The 11765-nt window shown below is 50.5% G+C and overlaps 1 long non-coding RNA gene across 2 annotated transcripts; it reads left to right on the forward strand.

The window, feature by feature from the left end:
• Positions 1-4238: 4238 nt before the first annotated feature.
• LOC135280915 (uncharacterized) lies at positions 4239-10408 on the forward strand. 2 transcript variants are annotated; one of them, XR_010347727.1, is made up of 4 exons: positions 4239-4656; positions 4839-4916; positions 5933-6124; positions 6423-10408. It is a non-coding gene; the product is annotated as an uncharacterized LOC135280915 (long non-coding RNA). The 2 variants fall into 2 exon arrangements; XR_010347726.1 differs by having other exon boundaries at positions 4240-4656; positions 5933-6134.
• Positions 10409-11765: the final 1357 nt, after the last annotated feature.

Genomic DNA, 11765 nt, shown 5'->3' on the forward strand with positions numbered 1-11765 from the left:
GACTTTATCCTGCTCGGGTTTGGTTGTTTTATTTTTTTATTTTTTTTGAAAGCCTTTAACACATGCATTAACATGGCCAGGCCATGAATAATTTACACCCGGCTCTAGGAAGCTTTTACACCGGGACTCCAAAGTAGGTCACGTCTGCTGCGAGGGTCCCCATGCGGTGTGCCCTGCCCCGGCCCCCCCGGCTGCTCCTGCTCAAAAACATGCCCTGGGAGGCGGTCTGGGGACACGGGGTGTCCCCAAAATATCCACATCACCAGACAGGATGAAGCTCGAGGTGCAGGGAAGCTCTGGGTGGGGTGTGAGCTGTTGGCATCACCAGGGAAAGGGCGCAGGTCCGTGGCACCTTTGGTCCTTGTGCTGCCTGGGCATGTCGGACAATAGCCAAAGGATAAACCTGCCAGGGAATAGAGAAGATGACACTGAGGCTGGAAAAAATATAGGGGAAAAGGCTGCTTTTGTCATGCTTTTGTTTTACACTTTACTGAAAACTCGTCTTTTCCTTGTTTAGAAGGTGGGACAAAAGATAAATCTTGGAGCTTTTGGACTCTCTTCTCCTGAGCATGCTGTGCTCTGCCACAGTGTGTGGTCTGGGCACCGAGGCAAGGAACACTTTGGGAATAGAAAATCCAGCTGTTGTGGTGCAAAAGGGCCTCTCAGCATGGCTGTGCTGGATAAGCTGCTCCCGTTGGAGGTGATCAGACAGGCTCACAGCCAGCCAGGGAGGCAGATCCAAAACTCTGTCCCTGCTGCAGCCAGAGGGGGAGGAAGGGGTCCAGGGCATCTCACACCAGCACTCACCAGTGATGTGCTGCTCACAGGAGCTCCTGTCTCTGGGGCAGGGACATCCCACAGTGCTGATGCTCCCCTCGTGTCCCACACACCTCTGCTGATGGTTAAGCGTCCCCGGATGCAGCTCAGTCATGTCAGTGCCTTTCACCCATTTCTTTGGAAAATGCGACGAAGAACAACTCAAAGGCTTTTGTAAAGGATGAAACCCCAGCAATTCCCATCTGCTGGTCTGTGCCAGCCCTAGGCACTGTCCAGTTGCCACTGTCCCCTTTCCTGTCCTCTCTCAGGCTGAAGCCTGACACAGCTGGAGATCATTCTGGACATCACTGATGACCTGCCTGTTGTTTGTCCATCAGGCAGAGAACAACGGCCACAGCTGTGGGGAAATGTCTCAGAGAGCCCCAGCTCCATCCTGCAGCAGGATTTAGCAGCTACTGCTCCCTGCTGATTCCCATGAATCATAGAATCACAGAAGTTTTAAGGCTGGAAAAGCCCTCTAAAATCGTTGAGTACATCCATTCCCCAGCACTGCCACCACTAAACCAACATTCCCACATCTTTCAACAGTTCCAGAGATGGTGACTCCACTACTCCCTGGGCAGTCCCTTACAATGCCTGGTCACCCCTTCAGGGAACAAATTTTCCTCAACACTCAGCCTAAACCTCCCCTGGCACAACTTGGGGCCTTTTCTTCTCATCCTGTCCCTGTTCCCTGGAAGCAGAGTCCACTTCCCCCCAGCTGTCAGGGAGTTGTGCAGAGCCACAAGGTCCCTCCTGAGCCTCCTTCTCTCCAGGTTGAGCCCTTTCCCAGCTCCCTCAGCTGCTCCTGGTGCTCCAGCCCCTTCCCCAGCTCCATTCCTTTCCCTGGACACACTCCAGCCCCTCAATGTCAGGAAGGGCCCGAAGCTGTGGATTTGATCTGTGGCAAGAAGCTGCATCTCATGCAATGGTGCTGGGATTCCCCAGGCAAAAATGTGTTGTCCACCCCCGAGAGGGTGAGGAGCAGTTTCTGTGGTCAGGGAGCATCACACATCTGTGGGGCAGATAAAATGACTGTCTGAGATGTACAACGATGGATGAACTCGGTAGCACCTCTGGAAGAGGCAGGCTGGGCTGGCAGGGGTACAAGCAGGCTCAGCCAGGCCTGAAATATCACCAGGAGGGCGGGAAGAGTTTGGGAATGATGGACACCAGGCAGGGAGGAGACAGCGTTCTGGCTGCCTCACGATTCCTTGTGGCACAGTGCCCCCTCTCAGGAGTTCTGCTTGGATATCACCGCACTCACAGCTCCAAAAACACCTCTGCTCTCCCCCTGCCGAACATCTGCTTGTTGAATTATCCCCCAACCCAGCAACGAGTCTGTACAGACTTGGAATTGGCATCCCAACACCTGTGGAAAGACACAGGTGATAAACAGCGGATACCACAGGGATCATGTAACAAAATCACCCCAAAAATAACTGTTAGGGAAAGGTGAGGGGGGACAGGTCCCACCCCCAAAGGGATGGGGGACATCCCAGAGAGGCCTTGGGACTCAAGGTGTTGCTGCGATGGGATCCTGAGGGTCATTAATTACAGGGGGTAACTCCATCTCGTTAAAAAACACACGGTCAGCTCCACAAATATCAAAAGCTGCTCTGAGCCAGGCAGGCTTTAACGGCGCTGTTATTTGGGAGGTGGGATGAGAAATGCGCTCCCGGTCGGCGCTGTCACCACATGGAGAGTTCAGCAGGAAAGCCAGGAGGTGGCATCCGAGACCTGAGCACCGCAATCCGCAGCAGGGCTGGCAGCGATTCCAGCTCGGACAGCCGAGGAAACACGCGTGCATTTGTGCATTCTGTCCTGCACCTCCTCCTCCTCCTCGGGATGGGGAGAGAGGACACACTTTAGGCAAAGAAGCTCTAGATTAAGTTCATAAAGGAAAATACTTTCTGGTTTTCTGGTCAGCTACAGAGTTGTTATCAAAAATACACTGAATTTGGGATGGGCTGGGATGGGCTGGGATGGGATGGGCTGGGCTGGGCTGGGCTGGGATGGGATGGGATTGCTTTATATTCCAAGAGGGCTGAAGTGGGACATCACCACTCAGGCCAGTCCTGGCTTGTTCCAGCTGAGCCTGGGAATCCCCTGAGGCTGAGCTGTCGCTGTTCTGGGCGCCTCTCCTATGCGTAGCTCCTGGTATTACTCATTTAACTCAAAAAGAAGAAGTGTGATGCCTTCTGGGATGACACAGCCATGACACACTCGGCTCCGTCCACACGGGGAGTGGGAGCCACCCCCGCGGGGCGCTGGGCAACCTGCGCAGCTCCTTTGGCCAGTGAGCTCCTCCTTGGGCAGGAGCAGCGCTGCCAGCCCTCGGTGTGCCGGCACAGACAGCAGATGGCACTGGGAGACTGGCACGGCACAAGCCGGGACGCCTGAAGGGAGGAGAGGACACTTGGTGCCTTCTTGCATCTTGCTGCTTAATGCTAAATTCAATGTGTCTCTTATTCTTTAAAGCTTATAAACTGGTGCTGCACATATTAACATATCTAAAATGGTTCTAGTCTGCATGGTTGAGACATCATGGTAACTTATGGAAAAGTTGAACTAGCATCAAAAGCAAATTCAAAGCTTAGTCACTTATCTAACAGACATTTCAGGGCATCTCCAACAGGTATTCACATCATCTTTGAAGTGTCACCATTTCTTGTTCAAAATTTGTCAGGAGAATGAGAAAGCGACAACATCAAAAACAGAAGAAGTTGTTTCAAACATTTTCTGAAGGGGTTCAAAGTCCTCTCCTCCACTTTGCCAGAATTTTAACATTCAATCTGTTCTTGGTGGACCTGCCCACCCCCAGTTGGAATCAGGATGTGCTGGAGTTTCCCAGGGATCTGTCACCCCTAAGGACCATGACCAAGGTTTTGGCAGAGGAGCCTGATCCTTGCAAATGTCTGGGGAAGGCTGGAGCTGCTCCCTGTCCTCAGCATCCCTGGAGTCAGCCTGAGCTGGATCATCCCTCCCTCAGCAAGAAGCTTGATGGCTGCCAGCTCCAAATACCTGCCAGGGGTTGGCTCACGTCTGCCAGTGCCCAGGGGGTCCCTGCACGGGTGGGTGCCCCTGCAGGGGGGTGGCCCTGCGTGGCATTTCCAGAGGTGCCTGCTGGGGCAGGTGGATGCCAGCTGACTGATCCCAGCAGGTTTCCTTGGGAACAAGTTCTACCAGGGCAGAGGGTCTGAGCCTTCAGTGTCCCCTGATGGGGTGAGAAACCCCTGGTAACACCTCCCAGGTCACAAAAACCTCCTGTAGCTTCTCCAGCCCTCCTGAGAGAGCTGCAGCTCTACCTCTGCTTCCCAAATCCCACCTGGATGCAATGAGGAAATATGGGGAGGGGTTTGGAGCACCAGGAGCAGCTGAGGGAGCTGGGGGGCTCAGCCTGGAGAGAAGGAGGCTCAGGAGGGACCTTGTGGCTCTGCACAGCTCCTGACAGGAGGGGACAGCTGGGGGGTCGGGCTCTGCTTCCAGGGAACAGGGACAGGAGCAGAGGGAATGGCCTCAGGTCACACCAGGGGGGGCTTAGAGTGGATATTAGGGGAAATTTCTTCATTGGAAGGATGGTGAAGTGTGGATAGATAGAAGGCAGGAGACTAGAGATAGTGGTGTAAGTAATCTCACCCCTAAGGAGTTACAGCTGTGCTAATTATCAAGCATTAAGAACAAGCCTGCCCTTAATAGGCCACAGCTGGATCCAATTAAGAGGGGACTTATAAAAGAGCAGGTTGGGTGCTCGAGAGGGGAGGTGGAGTTTGTTGGCTGTGCTGAGAAGAAGAAAGAGTCAGTGCTGTGAGGAGCTGCTCATAAGAAATCTCTGAGAAGGTATGGAACCTTTGCAGCAAGATGGCAATAGTGAAGCACAGGAACAGGGTGCCCGGGGCAGCAGTGGAGTCACCATCCCTGGAAATGTTCAAGAGTTCTGTGGATGTGGTACTTGGGGATATGAAAATGCTGATGAGGACCAAACAGGGTAAAATTTGATTAATTAAATACCCCAATTTTAGGTTGCCCTCTGCTGTAGCACTTCCATGTGGGCTGGGAATCAGCAAGGAAATATTGCTTTTCCATAGAAGTTGACACTTGTAAGTAGTTACCTCTTAAGGGGCAAAACTTGGGAATTGGAGAGAAATTTTTCCCCTGTGGATCAGCCTGACTGTGCCAGTATCCTCCTGAAATGCAGTAACTGGATTTGAACAGAGCGTTTTGACATGGACCTACTTCCTTAATGTTTGCCAAGGAAAGGTTTACCTGGAAATCCAAAGGACCACTGTGCTTGTTTTCTTGGTTTCTTTTCCGAAAAAAATAAAAAACCAAAAACCATTAAAAGCCAATTCTGAAAAATTTGTCCATGCCATAGATACAAAAGTTCCAGAGTACCTCTTGGGGTGATATTCTGAGTTCCTGTGATGGATTTGGCTTTATTAAACAGACATGGAAACCTTACATCCAGTGTGTGTTAAAATAATGTGGTGGCGGAACCTTAAAAAGTATGTGAGCATTTAATGAAGGCTAAAAATCCTCTCTTAGCATTTCACAGTATAAAATTATTATTTTTCACTTCTGATGGAGAGGGCCTGTGTCTAGGGAGCAAGTTTGTTGGGAAATGGGAGGAATTCCAGTTGGATACAAGGGGAAAACATTACATTGAGAGTGGCAGAGTGACTGGACAGGGTAGGGAGCAGTGGTGAGGGGGTCTCTTCATCTTTGGACATCTCCAGAATTGCCTCCAACTCAAAACTTTCTCTGTTTCTTGCAATTTAGGGGACATTGCATGGGAGAGGGGTAACTGGCTAAACTTGATTTGCAGAAATATCTAATTGTCTGTCACTCAGGCCACAGTCAGTAGTCATTTATCACTCAATAAATGAAGATGAACAGATATTTTTCCTTAAAAAGGTTTTTAGCTAGAATAAAAAATATCTATTGTTTTAGGGGTTAAATTTATGACACTGAATGCAGACGGTGTTTTCCAGAAGGTTTAAGTCTTTCTAGAGTATTCAAACCCTCCTCTTCATGCCTGCCCTTAAAAAAAAGCATTATATAAGACAAAACAGGAAGATAACAACTTCTTCTTAATCTGTTTGTATTCTTAAAAAAGATTCTTACAAACAGGCACACAAATCCCAAGCCAGAAAGTACACCTTGGTTTTCTAAAGGAAATATGCTGTGGTGAAGAACAAGGTGATCTCCCAGCAGCGTGTGTTTGTGGAAGGGATCAGAGCAGAGCTGCCGTGCACCAAAGGCCCTTGGGACAGAAAGTGAAAGCAAATGCTGGGGACACTCACAGAAGGTGCTTTGGGGTGAGAAATGAAGAAACAAATTCTTTTCTCATGTTTTGCTTAGTGGGAATAATCAGAATATGGGCTTTTCCTTTCTGGGCAAAGTTTTAGGCATGAACGTCAGAGCTTGCAGATCCAAGGATGGAGAAGGAATGGTCAGAGCCAAAGTCAGGATGAGAAAGGGGAGAGTTGGGAGGAGTTGTTCAGGGTAAAATCATCCCTGATGGGATGCTTTGTGCAGTGGGCTGTGGAAAATAGTATTTTTGTAACTACTCCCATTTAATTTCATGCCTCTTCCTCCAAGCACAGCCCTGCCTGAATGAGGCAGGATGCAAGGCAGCATTGTGGGACAGCCCCAGAAGAAAATCCAAATGCTGGAGCACTGCTAGGAGTAGTGAGGAGCAGCATCCCCAGAGGCTGTGATGAAACAGAGATGCAAGGAGAGGAGCCATCTCCTCCCTGGGATAAAGGAGCAGGGATGGACACCTTCCCTTGGACAAGCTGCTCCACAAAACCATCCCAGGAAGCAGAGAGGGCTTGGCTGGGGTGAAGCAGCTCCATGTCAGCCCAGCAGCCCCGTGGGGCCTGAGTCGTGTGCAGGAGCAGATCTCAAGGGCTGACACTCCTCAGAAATGCCAGCTGGTGTCAGGAAAGCGTTCAACAGCCTTTGTTCTGTGCCTAGATGGATGTGCCTTGAGGTGCCCTGACTTGCCCACAGAAATCCCACTGCTACTCAAAGCAGAGCCTTTGGGTAAACATGGGCAAACCCAACGTGTTCAGGGGAACTTCTGGGGCTAGAGGGACACACATGCTCACATCCAGAGAGTGCTCCTAGGTACACATTCCTTACCTCCCCCTCCATGGAGTTTGGACTGATTTATGTATCTCTTCTCTCTGTCACTTGCATCCCACTCTTTTATTCCTTTTCTAGGATCTCCTGCTGCAGTGATATTTCTGATCACTATTAAAAGATGTGTAAACTCTTTGTGGGGGAAATGGGTCAGCTGGTTTAGATAATTTTGAAAATATTTCTCTAGGGCAGAGGAAATACAGGCTTTACACCAGCACTGGTGCTTGTGTGACTGAGGCCTTTAGGAGCAAAGCTTGGGCTGAATGCCTTGTTCTGCTGATTTGAACCAAAAAGTAGATCACTGAATCACTAAATCATGGAATATCCTGAGTTAGAAGGGATGCAGTCCAACTCCTTGCCCTGCACAGGACAACCCAAGAATCCCCCCGTGCTTCTGTTGTCCAAATGCTTCTGGTGATGGTCCACAACGTGCAGCCGTGAGCTGGGACAGTGCTTGGCTGCCACGGAGGCTGGAGATGAAGTTGCCAGGGAATTTTTGCAGCCTCCTGAATGAAAAGTGTGTGTAACATCAGTAAAACTGTGCTTCAAAGAGAAGGGGGTCAGAGCAGGCAGGTGGGGGCACAGCAACACCACCAAGAGAACGATGCTGGGGCAAGGACATGGAAGGGTGGGATTTGTCTGCTCTTGGGGTGGCAATGCCAGAGCAAGGTAGGAAGCAGCATGGGAGGCTTCAAAACAGGTTACCAAGAAGATCTTGCTGATTGTAAAGAGTTTTAAAACCATAGATACCTGGGAGAAGAGAGAATGGCTATTTGTGGGAATACAGAGCAGGAGTTAGTCACAAGGCAAAGCAGAGATTCTGTGGGTTATGACCCTGACCCTGAACTCCACCAAACTCCCGGGTGACTCTTGCAGCCTGCACCCTGCCCTGGCATAGCCTGCCAGTCTCCAGCATGACTCAGCTACAGGATTTACCAGGAAAGCACACACAAAAAATTAGGTGGACACATTGCCCCAGTGTCAAGTACCAGCACCTTTCCCAGATCCACCTCTGCCATTCAGAGCTCATTTGCAGAAGAGTTTGATGGTGAGCTCTGTAATCCTGGGGGCAGTGCAGGGGGGCTGTCAGGCACTGTGCTCCTGTCCCACCTCAGGCTTGGGAACAGGGTGGTTGTCCTGCAGGGGACAGCCACCTCTCCCAGGAAGGAGGAACACACACTCCTCCATGCTCTTAAAAACTGGAACTCGGTCCCCAAATGTTTGTCTCACCAGGGCACGTGAAATGATTTCCTGAGTGGTGTTTCCCTGGGGACAGTTGGGTTAAACAGTAATTGATGGGATGATATGTGGTGTCATGTCTTATCAGCAGGCAGAGCTGGGAGCAGGGGTGGACAAGGAAGTCGGGGCTGAGGATGACTTCTGTGGAAATCACAAATCTGAGTGTGCAAACAGTTCCATGTTTAGTAAATACCCAACTGATGGAGTCATAGGATTTATAGAAGAGGTGGAGGGAGCAGTGGCACGTACATGAGGAGGTGGATGAAAATCTTGACCCAGAATAGAATAATAATGCAAAAACTTACAACCAGCAGCCACAACAGCTTTCAGGGCCTTCTTCTCCTATTGGATTACTTAATTATTATTTCAGAATCTAATTGCCACCCTTGGAGCTATTCCATAGGATCACTGAACCTCATCCTAATCTAGGTTGGTGGTAGGTCACTACCTTACACAGCCCTACCACTCAAGGTCCCTTTGGTTCAGAGGGGAGATAAGACAGCCACAGGATGCTGGCTTTACAGCTGAGGTACAGTTATCACAGTTAGTACTGTAACAACTAATTGACTTATTTTTCCAACTCTGTCAAAGGTGATGGTAGGTCTTGGACAGGTAGTTTAGAATTTCCTTCGTCAGTTCTGGGGAAAACACTTTGATGTAGCTGATCAGAAATAGCATTGTGGTGCTGGGATGTGGAAGAAGCTCCGGAGCGATCCTGTTGGGGGGACAACACCTCCTAGGCAAACACCAGAATCCTTTATAAGGTAACCAAGGGAAGGAGAACAGGAGCATCTGCCTCCAGTGTGAGACCTGCCCGACCTGTGCACGGAGATGGAGAGTTCATGCAGATGGAGAGATTGAGCCCGTGCTGCAGAGAATTCAGCCCTTTGGTTGCACATCGGACCAGCAGAGGCTCACCCTGACATCTGAACTTACAGCAGCTATTTGGCCACCCCACACAGGGTCCCCAGGAAGCACCACCCCGAGGCTGCCCCAGCTGTGGCACTGCTGAGGGATCACTGCAGGGAGCCCTGGGCTCCAGGCATTGTCCTCCCCCTCCGTGGGGATCCGTGGGTGTGTGACCTGCAACCCTGCTCTTTATTTTGGGGAGTCCATCCCCTCCTCCAAGACACGGGGATTCATCTCCCCGAGGTCATGCCCCACCTCTCCTCGCTGAGTTAGTTCTGAGGTGTTTCATAATTTGCACACAAGGAAAATACACACTGAGTTTGGCTGCTGCAAGTGAACTGAGTTATTTTCATGTCAACAAAGCACCCACATCCTTACCCAGAAAGACCACAACGATCCTGATCATAGAACAAACGGGCAAACATTTGGTTGAGTTAATGAGCAGTGAAATGGCTCTGGTAATGAGGATTGTTGTGAGAGCTCACACCAGGGCTATGACACAATCCCACAGCACTGCTCTCGTGTGCCTGGAGGAACATGAATGCAGCCTCGCCAGTGAAAGCTGGACACCCACACACACAGGTGAAAGAGAAATTCACTTGGACTAAGTCCTAAAGGTGTTTTGCCTTTGGGTGGCAGTCAAAAGGGCTTGTCAGGCAATGCTGAAGGCAAACAAAGAGAAATTGACCATTGCAAGGTCTTCAAAACATCTTTTAAAGGAGGACCTTGGAGGATTTGTAGTGGCTGATGAAGTCCTTGTGGTCCTGAAGGAAGAGCAGGCCAGCATGAACAGGCAGCAAATTCTGGCAGAAAAAATATGGAAGTGTGAAGGGAATCTGATTCAGAAAGGAAGAGGGGAAGAGAAGGGAAGAAAACTGAGGGCAAAGTGTTGACAGTCATGGCAGGGAGGAGCAGAAGAGCTGAAGGAACCAGCTTCCCTGCCCCAACAAAAAGTCACTTTTTGCCCAAAGGCTGGCAAGGAACTGACGTGAGAACCCAAAGGAGTGCATCACAGCAAGTTCCCAGTGAAGTTCCCAGTCCATGCCTCCAGCATTTTTTCAGATTTAGGGAGCCCAGGCATCAGGCTGTGCTGTGCTGGGGGAGCTGCAGGGTTTCACAGTGAATCCCACACAGATAATTTGAGTGGCAAGGCAAGTCTGGAGGCAAATACACCTTAAAAAGGAAAGGCACAAGCAGGTGCCTTGAGAAAACAAGCACATCCAGGAAGAAACAGCCGTTGCCAACCTTTCCATAAAATGCAAATATTCCTTCTTCCACGGAGGTGTCAGGAATTATATTGGTGTGTAAACAATGAGTAAGGAGTTTTGTCACAGCTTCCCAAGAACTTGCTCCCCTACCCTCAGAGTAACCACTGCAAGGATGCTGACTCTGACTCCAATAAATATTCCAGGGAATGACCCTGAAAGGGAAAAGAAAAAAATAGCACCAGACTTCATGTGCCTGGGAGGTGAAACATTTTTAGGGAAACTAAATTCATAAATATATTCATACAGGGAGGAGGACAAAATAATATTAGAAACACAGGCCATTTTTAGCTGGTTCTGGCAATTTTACATTATAAATCCCGTATGTTTTTGTTTCCAAGGGAAGCTTGGAAAGCTTTCAGCTACGGAATGTTCTTAGAATGCTCTTCCCTCTGGTGACCTATGACAGGACCCGAGGGAACAGCTGGAGCTGTGTCAGGGGAGGGTCAGGTTTGACATGAGGAAAGGGTTCTTCCTCAGAGGGTGGTGGGCTCAAGCTCCCCAGGGAATGGTCACGGCCCCAGGGCTGCCAGAGCTCAGGGAAAGTTTGGACAAGGGCAGGATTGTTGGGGTGTCTGTGCAGGGACAGGACTTGGACTCAATGGTCCTTGTGGGTACCTTAAACCCAGGATATTCCAGCATTCCATGACACTGGAGGGGATAATCTATTTGAGGTGTTTGTCAACTCCATTTGAGCAGAAAACCTCTTTTCCCCAAAACTCAGAATCCCTGAAGTCTCCATTTTTTCCCCCCAGTAAGCTATTTCTGCAGCTGAAATAACCACATTCCAGTTGTGTCACGTCCAGGCAAGCCCACAGGTCACATTTTATTGAGTTTTAGTCAAAGTGCAGGGTGCAGTGTTGTCACCAGCATGGCCTGGAGCTGGTGCTGAGGCTGGACTGGGCCTGGAAGCAGTGGTTTGGGCTGGAATTGGGGTCGGGACTGGAGCTGGAATTGGAGCTGGGGTCTGGAGCCGGGGGGTGAGGCTGGAACTGGCCTGGGAGCCACGGCTGGAGCAGGCACTGGAGATAGAGCTGGGCTGGACCCAGGGCCTGAAACTGGAGCTGGGGTTAGAGCCTGCAGCTGGAACTGGACCTGGGGTTAGAGTCTGGAGCTGGAACTGGGGTCAGAGCCCGGAGCTGGGGCTGGGGTTAGAGCCCGGAGCTGGGGCTGGGGTTAGAGCCTGGAGCTGGGGCTGTAGCTGTGGCTGGACCCAGAGCCTGAAATGGAGCTGGAGTTAGAGCCTGGAGCTGGAACTGGAGCTGGGGCTGGGGTCAGAGCCCAGAGCTGGGGCTGCAGCTGGGGCTGGACCCAGGGCCTGAAACTGGATCTGGGTTAGAGCCTAGAGCTGGGGCTGGGGTTAGAGCTTGGAGCTGTGGCTGGAGCTGG

This window comes from Passer domesticus, chromosome 14 (assembly GCF_036417665.1).
Source record: "Passer domesticus isolate bPasDom1 chromosome 14, bPasDom1.hap1, whole genome shotgun sequence".
In the NCBI taxonomy this organism is placed as follows: Eukaryota; Metazoa; Chordata; class Aves; order Passeriformes; family Passeridae; genus Passer; species Passer domesticus.